This window comes from Miscanthus floridulus, chromosome 10 (genome assembly GCF_019320115.1).
Source record: "Miscanthus floridulus cultivar M001 chromosome 10, ASM1932011v1, whole genome shotgun sequence".
In the NCBI taxonomy this organism is placed as follows: Eukaryota; Viridiplantae; Streptophyta; class Magnoliopsida; order Poales; family Poaceae; genus Miscanthus; species Miscanthus floridulus.
Window position 1 is genome coordinate 41,193,580 of NC_089589.1, and position 8,514 is coordinate 41,202,093.

Below are 8,514 nucleotides of genomic sequence, written 5' to 3' on the forward strand. Positions count from 1 at the left end.
GTGATACTGCTTGGGTGACCATCTTGTACTGTATTGCAATTTCTAATGCAAATCTAGAGAAAGGTCAAACTGAAATTTCAGATATTGTGTGTAATAAAGTGGCTGGAGTATCATCGAGAGCATATAACTGATAGGACCAAACTGATTCAAGGAAATGAAAAATAATTTAAGTCTAAGGGAACAAACACTTCAATATCCATCTCACAAGATATGAAAATACCAAAGTGGCAAATCAGCAAAGAAACTGGCCAATATAAAAAAAATTGCAATGAGCGGTTTGCGGGTTTATTGTCAGACAAGTAAGAGAGTAGATTCAGTTCTCAGTTTCAGTTTACAGGATGTCTATTTCAGGTTACAGGAAAGGATGTTTATTGCAGCTTATAGGTTAGGGATGTGTATTTCAGGTCTCAATTTGAAGGTTTTTGCTTTTTGATCCCCCATTTCTAATCATAATTATCCCACACCAAATAATCAATGCAAGTTGGTGCCTAAACTAGTTCAATCAATCTAGAACCATTATTAGCTGTGGATGAGAATCTTCTTGTAGCACACTGGGAATGGGCGAAACCGAATCCAGGCAGAGTGAACTAACACACCAAAAAGAGACATGTCGTCCAACATGTAATTTATGCAAGAGTAAACTGACATGTACTTGAGTTGTTGTAGTAGCTGCCCACAGCAACCTCCTGCCCGTCCTTGATCTGGCTGAGACCTGGTGAAGGAAGCACACAACAAAAGAGAGAGCAACATATCTAGATTCTAGAAAAGATTAATGGAGCACCAAGCTGTTGGACTCCGGTCGCACATGCCCTCCATGGTGCTCTCTTTTCAGTTGTAGAGATAATAAACTGTGCAACATTGATTTATGAGTGGTACGGTTCTAGAACCCTTAGGATCTGTCAAGAATCATTAAGCATGTAATAGATTAAGCTGTGTTAGAGCTGCATAGATCAACCATGTCAAAATCTAACCTCCTGCAACCAGAGATGAAAATTGGGTTTTACAGATAAACTGTATGTAAGAACACAGACAATGGTCTATAGGTAATTAGTGGCGACAACAATAATCTTGCAAAGGCAACCAAGCAGAAACAACCACCCCCAAACAGGAAAATGGTAGTGTTTGGTAGTTATTTGGAGAGCAACACCCTACATTGGTCCTCAATCGTTCATTTTGAGTGATAGACACAACCAAATATGCATGAAAGAATGCTAAGCAGGATCTAGGAAGGTGAGGACCTTCTGAAGAAACTCAACACTGCAGCAGATTAAACCTGAATTTGTATAAAAAAAGGTAAACTTGTAGCGCTATTGGTCCTCTACTCCTTTGGCGGGGCGAGGGTGCTTCTAGGATGGTGGCGTGGCTGGGGAGGGGCGGGAGGCAGCGATAGGGGAGGGCGGGAGGATGTGGATGCGGAGGTTGTGCGCGAGTTGCTGGCTGGAGGCGTTAGCATGTGGGCGGTGGCATGGCGGGAAGGCAGCGCTGGACTCGTTGAACTCGGCGACTTGGAGGAGAGTGCTAGCACAGGCAGGGCGCGGGGTAAGGCCAGGTCGGGAACACTACCGGAATCGAAGGATTTGCCGAGTGTCATATTCTTTGCCGAGTGTATTTTATCGGACACTCGGCAAACCATCTCTTTGCCGAGTGCCAAACTAAAAACACTCGGTAAACTCTCTGTTTGCCGAGTGTCTTACTAAAAAACACTCGACAAACATTCTGACACTCGGCAATTCTACTGAAAAACACTGGGCAAACTCCAGCACTCGGCAAATATGGGAAAAACACTCGGCAAATTACGGCACTCGGCAAACATCGCGCCACGTGTCCCTCCATTGCTGTTTTGCCGAGTATCCGTTAGGCAACACTCAGAAAACAATTTATTTATTTTTTCTCATTTGACCTTGAAACTTTTTTGTACTCAACAAACAACATAGCATAATCCATGTTAAAATTTAGCATTTTTTTGGATCTGTTTGCTAGTTTTAATTCATTAAATGCATTCTAGGAATTTAATTGATTTACGTCAAATTTGATTATAAGTGCATGAAATAATAGAATAAAATGGGCAGAAAAATCATATTCATGGTGTCAAGTCTATTTTTTGGCCTTACCGAATAAATGAAAAGAAATTTGAAACATCTGGGTGCCAACACTCGACCATCGACATGTAGCTTATTGGTTTTTTAATTATAAAAAATTCAAACGAAGTCTGAAAAACATAGGACTTGCCATTGTATCGTGATATGACACGTAGAGGCTATGGTAAAAAATTTAGAAGATTTCGGAAAAGTTGTAATGTACATTGCTTAGAAACCGAAACATCTCTAAGGAAGAATCATGGTATCGAGAGAGAACGGAACAGGTTTGAAGGTGAAGTGACGGTTCAATCATCGTTTGACCTTGAAACTTTTTCTATACAATATATTGAGCTCAAACTTTCTGAGCTTGCTATTTTTTTCCCACCCATGAAAAGAGAAAAATAAATAAATAAAATAAAAAATAAAAAATAGGGGGTTTGCCGAGTGTCAAACAAAAAACAATCGGCAAATAGGGGGTTTACTGAGTGTCAAAAAAAACACACGGCAAAAAGAAATATTTGCCGAGTGTCCAAAACAACACTCGGCAAAAAAAAATGAAGAAAAAAAACCCACCCACCCCTCCCCTCCCTCACGACGCACACACCCCCTCCCCTCCCTCCTAGCTCGCTCCCTCCCATCCTCTCCCGTGTGCAGCCGGTGCCTCCCCTCCTCCCGCCGGCGATCGACCCCCTCCCCTCCTCCCACCGGCGGCCGGCCCCTCCCCTCCCTCTCTTCCCTGGCCCCTCCCTCCCCTCCCTCACCGGCGGCGCCCCTCCCCAGATCCGCCGCCCCCTCCCTCACCTGCGGCGCCCCTCCCCCGGATCCGCTGCCCCTCCCCTCCCCTCCCTCACCGGCGGCGCCCCTCCCCCAGATCCGCCGCCCCGCCCCTCCCCTCCCTCACCGGCGGCGGCCCTCCCCCGGATCCGCCGCCCCGCCCCTCCCCTCTCTCACCGGCGGCGCCCCTCCCCCGGATCCGCCGCCCCGCCCCTCCCCTCCCTCACCGGCGACGGCCCACCCCCGGATCCGCCTCCCCGCCCCTCCCCTCTCTCACCGGCGGCACCCCTGCCCCGGATCCGCCGCCCCCTCCCTCACCGGCGGCCTGGGCGAGCACGTGTGGCAGGTGGCCTGGGAGGCGGACGTGGAAGGCGAGCAGCGGTGGTGGTGCTGGCGGCGGGCTTGGTGGTGGTGGCAGCCGGTGGTGGCGTGGTGGTGGTGCTGGCGGCGGCGGGCTTCGTGGTGTGGCGGCGGGAGGCAAGGGTGGCATGGTGAGGCTCTAGGGTTTTGTGGAAGGCCCGGGAGGATATTAGCTCCTCCCCAGCTATTCCCGGGGGCCTGATGATCCCCGGCCGGAACATGCCGACGGCGGCGGCCATGATCGGCGGCCTCACCAGCTACGCCGCCTCCCTTGGCCAGGTATTGTAATATCCCTCGCTCATCACTTCTTCTCACCATCGTCCCAACCTCCCTTTCTCTCTGCAGTTCTTGCTTGTCTTTACTTCATCTTCAATTCGGCGCCGTGCATATACGAATTACAAACAGATTCAGTGATTAGCTAGCTGCCTGTATTTGTTCTTGTCTGCTTGATTTCGCCAGGACTGTTTTTTCACGCTTCGTCTTGTCTGTGCATTGTTAATGAGTCGTGGCCGGGTTTCCTTTTCCATGAATCTGTGCTTTTCAATGTTACAAATCTCTTAAAACCTACCATTTCATTTCTTCTACTAGTACGACTACACTGATGAGTTGTAAATGCTAATAGTAGTGGTAGTCGTCATATATATGTTGTCATCCTTCAAAGAAAATAAATTCAATCATCAAACTATATGATACCACCATCAATTTATTTCCGGAAAAGAAGGCATTTAAGTAGGATATAAATAAATGCCAAAAGGGGACTCGTATCTTCAGGATTAAAACCTGCTGCATTGCATGCTCTCACTACTAGTCACAACTCACAACAGACCTACAGTCATCACTCACCTGAGACTGAGACTGAGACTGAGAGTTGATTAAAGTATGGTTGGTGTGGTGAATGAAGGCATTAAGCACTTTCTGCTGCATATATATATCTACATATATATTATCTGCTGCTGCACTGCACTAGCTGTACATGTGTAGACTTTTCAAGAAGCCCGGTCATATATCCTTTATTTCTCAAGAAAGCAAGTGTGCTGTGTTCTTCTCCTGATTTGGTTTAAGCTCTCCAATCCTTTTCGCCAACGAACTTAATCGGTACTTGCTCGACTTTATTGCTCCACCATAGTGTACCGAAACTTCCTACAGTCTTACAAGTCACTACAGATGTTGGCGTCTTAAAACTATAGAAGACCTTTACACAGTTGGTTTACAGCAACAAGTAAATGCACTCGGTTTTTATTTCTACCTAAGGTAACAGTACAAGAGTCCTTAATATTGAAAATGTACTGCCAAGTACGTTGGCAAGCCTGCAGGTAGCCTGCTGCCCAACTTGTCAAATATCTCCTCGGCCTCAATGGCACCATACCCACCACCGCCACCACTTTCCTCCCACCACCTCCTGCCCGGCGGAACAGACATATTTGGTGACCTTCATCTTCATGGTGCCGCTGCTGGGTTAGACAAAGGGTTGGTGGTTGAGCTCGCCGTGGCCGCGACGGAGGAGCTGGTGCGGATGGCCTAGCTCGGTGAGCCGCTCTAGACCCCTGCCCTTGTTAATTGGACATTAATACTGAAATTTTTGTGGCTATAATAGTAGTAGTTTTATAAGAGGATATAGTAGCTCCACTTAGCCTATGGTTTTCATGGTATATTCTGTTTCATGTCTAAATTGTTAATCATTGAATTGTTACAATCAGAGGATATAGCAACTCCACCAAACAGTGTGGAAAAAAACATGAGAATTGATGAGCACATAGGCTGTGCCATGAGTGGACTTATTGCTGATGCTAGAACACTAGTTCTGCCAAATTTTTGCTACATTGTATCAACATTTATTAACAGCTGTGATGATTGTAACTCTTTGTATTTCAACCTGTTTTGTATATCTACCTAGCTTCTATTAAGTCACAAGTAAACTGCTATATATTGTTTTGGTTATCTACCTAGTTTTGACTTATCTAAAGCTCCAAACTACTATATGTGCTAAAAGCTCCAAACAACTATGTTAGAATTTGATGCTAAAAGCATGCTGGGGATTTCTTGTTGTGATTGAGCAGGCGAAGGACAATATCGGCGAGAGAGTCGCAGCGCTCCAACAGCCAGGGTTGCTGTTTGGAAAGGTATTTTCAGTCTTGCAAGTTTTACAATTATCTTACCGTTTGAAAACTTAACATATCCTGCTAGCCATAGTTTGGAGTTAGAAATGTGCTTTCCAGAGCAATAGAACTAGTTTGGAGTCAGAAATGTGCTAGCCTAAGCAAAAAAAATTATATATGAACCAGTACCATCAATTGCCATTAAGATGCTTTCTTCTTGATTACAAAGGTAACTAAGATTTGTTTTTGCATTTTCCTATGTGGATGTTGGGAGCAGGAGGAGCTCGTGCAGCTTAAGCACAAGGCTTATGGCGGAAGGGTAGTTTCTATGTCAATCCTGATCCAAAGTTGATGTTTGTCAGAAGGGTAACTAACTCAGATTCTTGCTGTTCTTTTGCTTGCTTTAGACAGATTCTTGTTGTTATGGTCCATATTTATAAGCTGTAGTTATTCTGCTTGATCTTTGGAAAGGGTTTGCTACTCTCGATTGTCTATCTTGATCATAGTAGTGTGAATGTGCAGCAAGCAAACTTAAATTAGTTGTAGATGTGCAGGAAGATGGTAGCTGCAATCACTCTTCTTGATCACAATAGTATGAATGTGCATGAAGATGGTAGCTGCAGTCACTCTTTCTTATTTGTATAATCATAAAGCTGACAATTGGTTCTTTTGTTTTCTCATGCTGTAGCTATCAGCTGGATATCAATGTTGGCAAAGCAGCCGATTTCTTTGAAGCAGTACGCAAGCTGTTTTCCTCCTTAAGGTAAATCCCAGTGCACAGCGTGTAAAATTCTGAGAGATATGCTAGAGTCAGTGAAGTGGATCTCCTGGCAGACCTTCAGTTTTTTGTTTGGTTGGCTGCTTGCAAATTATTCTCTAATTAGCATGAAACTGTCAATGTATTAGAAATTGTCATGTATGATAGCGAATTGGGAAGTGATAGCAGCTTGTTTTGAAGAGCCAATTTCTCACTTGTGTGTGATCTATTTTTGGATTGCTTGGAATTTGGTTGCTAATAAAAGTTTCATGCCTCTTGCAGTTTCTCATTGACTTGGAACAATATGACCAAAGAGAGCCAGTTCTTGCGCTACTACAAGCAGCACACAGGTGGCAGCTGGCGAGTGTAATTCCTAATTATTTTTTCTTTAGAAAATAGGTTTGCAGAGTGTAATTCCTAAAAACACTCGACAAACAACAAGGTATGCTGAGAAAAAAATTATTTTTTCTTTGGAAAATAGGTTTGCCGAGTGTAATTCCTAAAAACACTCGCAAACAACAATAGTATGCTGAGAAAAAAAAATATTTTTTCTTTGGAAAATAGGTTTGCCGAGTGTAATTCCTAAAAACACTCGACAAACAATAATCCTTTGTCGAGTGTATTTTGGAAAAACACTCGGCAAACCACTTTTTTTTTGCAGAGTGTCAAATTTGACACTCGGCAAACCATTTGCCAAGTGCGCGATAAAAACACTCGGCAAATAGTTGTTTGGCGATACTATAGATGTTGTGTGCTGTTTGTCGAGTCTTACACTCGGCAAAGCCTTTACCGAGTGTTTTTTGGTCTTTGCCGAGTGCCTGTGGCACACGGCAAAGTCACTGTTTCCGGTAGCGGAAGGCGATAGTGGATCAAGGGGCGTGGGCTTCCTTTTTTTCCTTCCCATGAATTTGGTTGTCGCAGCGACGTGGGGTCGAAGAGGTGGGACGTGCGACTGGGGGCGTGAGGCTTGGGGCGTAGTCGGACGAAAGTCTGATGAAAACTACCGATGGCAGATGAACACACTTCTCTCTTCATATAGTAGAGATATTAGATAGAGGCTCTGCAAGTGTTTAGCTGATACAAATCTATAACTACGTTGAGCAAACATATCATCTCAATTTGATAGCCATCTGATCAACATACCCAGTAGCATAGACGCCGGCGACCACCACAAGGTCATGTCCCCCAACGAGCTGTAGGTAGGGTGCAGCCCGGGTGTGGGCAACTCCTCGTGGCCACACTGGTGTTGGGGATCTGCGCCAGACTCGCAGTCGGTCCTCGAGCGGCAAGCTATGTCATAGCGGCCCTACTGCTTGGCGGCTGTCGGGTCGTGCTCCTAGGACGACCTAAGGATCCTGTGTAGGCATAGTCAACAACGCTGGTAATAGCAACAGGTGTGTGGCAGCTGTTGTGCTGGTGCCAGCGGCCATAGCCATGTGTGGTTCATCGTGGGTGCTTGGCCATCATGGTATCTTTTTGGCGAAAGTCTTGCCCGAATCATAGTCAGTGCTGGCGATGGTGCTGTCCTCGGGTGTCATGTTCGTCTTTTGAGGCATCATCAAAGAACCACTTGCCACCTTGCCACTGGTGAAAAACCAATTCGATGTTCTCAGATGTGCGACGGTGGCATCGTTCATGACATTCCTTTTCTAGAGGCATATGGCATTTGGAGTCCACCTACAATCGTGGATGTTCATCCTTTACACGGTCGTCTAAGACCACCTTCGGTGATCAAAACCCCTAAGGTTTGCATAAGTTACTATCTGGCATGTATCTCGCTATCAGTGTCCTTGCTCCAACGTCATCCATAATTCTTGATTGCATTGTCTCACCAAATGCTAGGTTGCGAGGCCATGATCCCCTTGCTTGGATCTCCTTGTTCTCCTATTGCTGTCCCTCCCTCCTATGAGGCTTCCTTCCCTTAATGGGTGTTAGCGGACGTCAATTGGTCCTAGATGTGCTCCAAAACTCAACAGTCGCCTTTGGAATAGAGGTCATCGAAGTACAACCACTTGGTAGTAGTGTTAATCGGTAAATAATGACATGCATTTGTCATGTGTTGTACTGTTGTTAGTGTATGCACTCTGTGTATCCTATTTGCCCCGTTGACTTATATTTAAAAAATACCGAGTCAAAGCTATCCGCTCATCCAAACCTCCACTTCCCTACCAAGCTACACTTTTTTTAAGGACATCATAACTTATTACCAATGGTGGTGGCACTTTAGTTGCATGTGATGAATAATGAAATCATTGCATCATGGATTTTTTTTTTGGTCATTCTAAGAGTCATCGTTATCATGGACTTAAATTATGGCATCTTTAGATACACATGATGTAACACCCCAGCTCATTAGTAGCATATAGTGGCTCATGTAACACATGATTTTTTTTTTTGGTCCTCCTAGTAATTGTGAATTTGGCTCATGTGGCATAAGTGGCTCATATGT

The 8,514-nt window shown here is 45.0% G+C and overlaps 2 long non-coding RNA genes across 2 annotated transcripts; both read left to right on the forward strand.

The window, feature by feature from the left end:
- The first annotated feature begins 3,292 nt into the window (after positions 1-3,292).
- LOC136485915 (uncharacterized) lies at positions 3,293-5,333 on the forward strand. Its single transcript, XR_010766609.1, has 3 exons — positions 3,293-3,491; positions 4,507-4,738; positions 5,270-5,333. It is a non-coding gene; the product is annotated as an uncharacterized lncRNA (long non-coding RNA).
- Positions 5,334-5,583: 250 nt separating this feature from the next.
- LOC136486247 (uncharacterized) lies at positions 5,584-6,562 on the forward strand. Its single transcript, XR_010766734.1, has 3 exons — positions 5,584-5,674; positions 5,997-6,071; positions 6,348-6,562. It is a non-coding gene; the product is annotated as an uncharacterized lncRNA (long non-coding RNA).
- Positions 6,563-8,514: the final 1,952 nt, after the last annotated feature.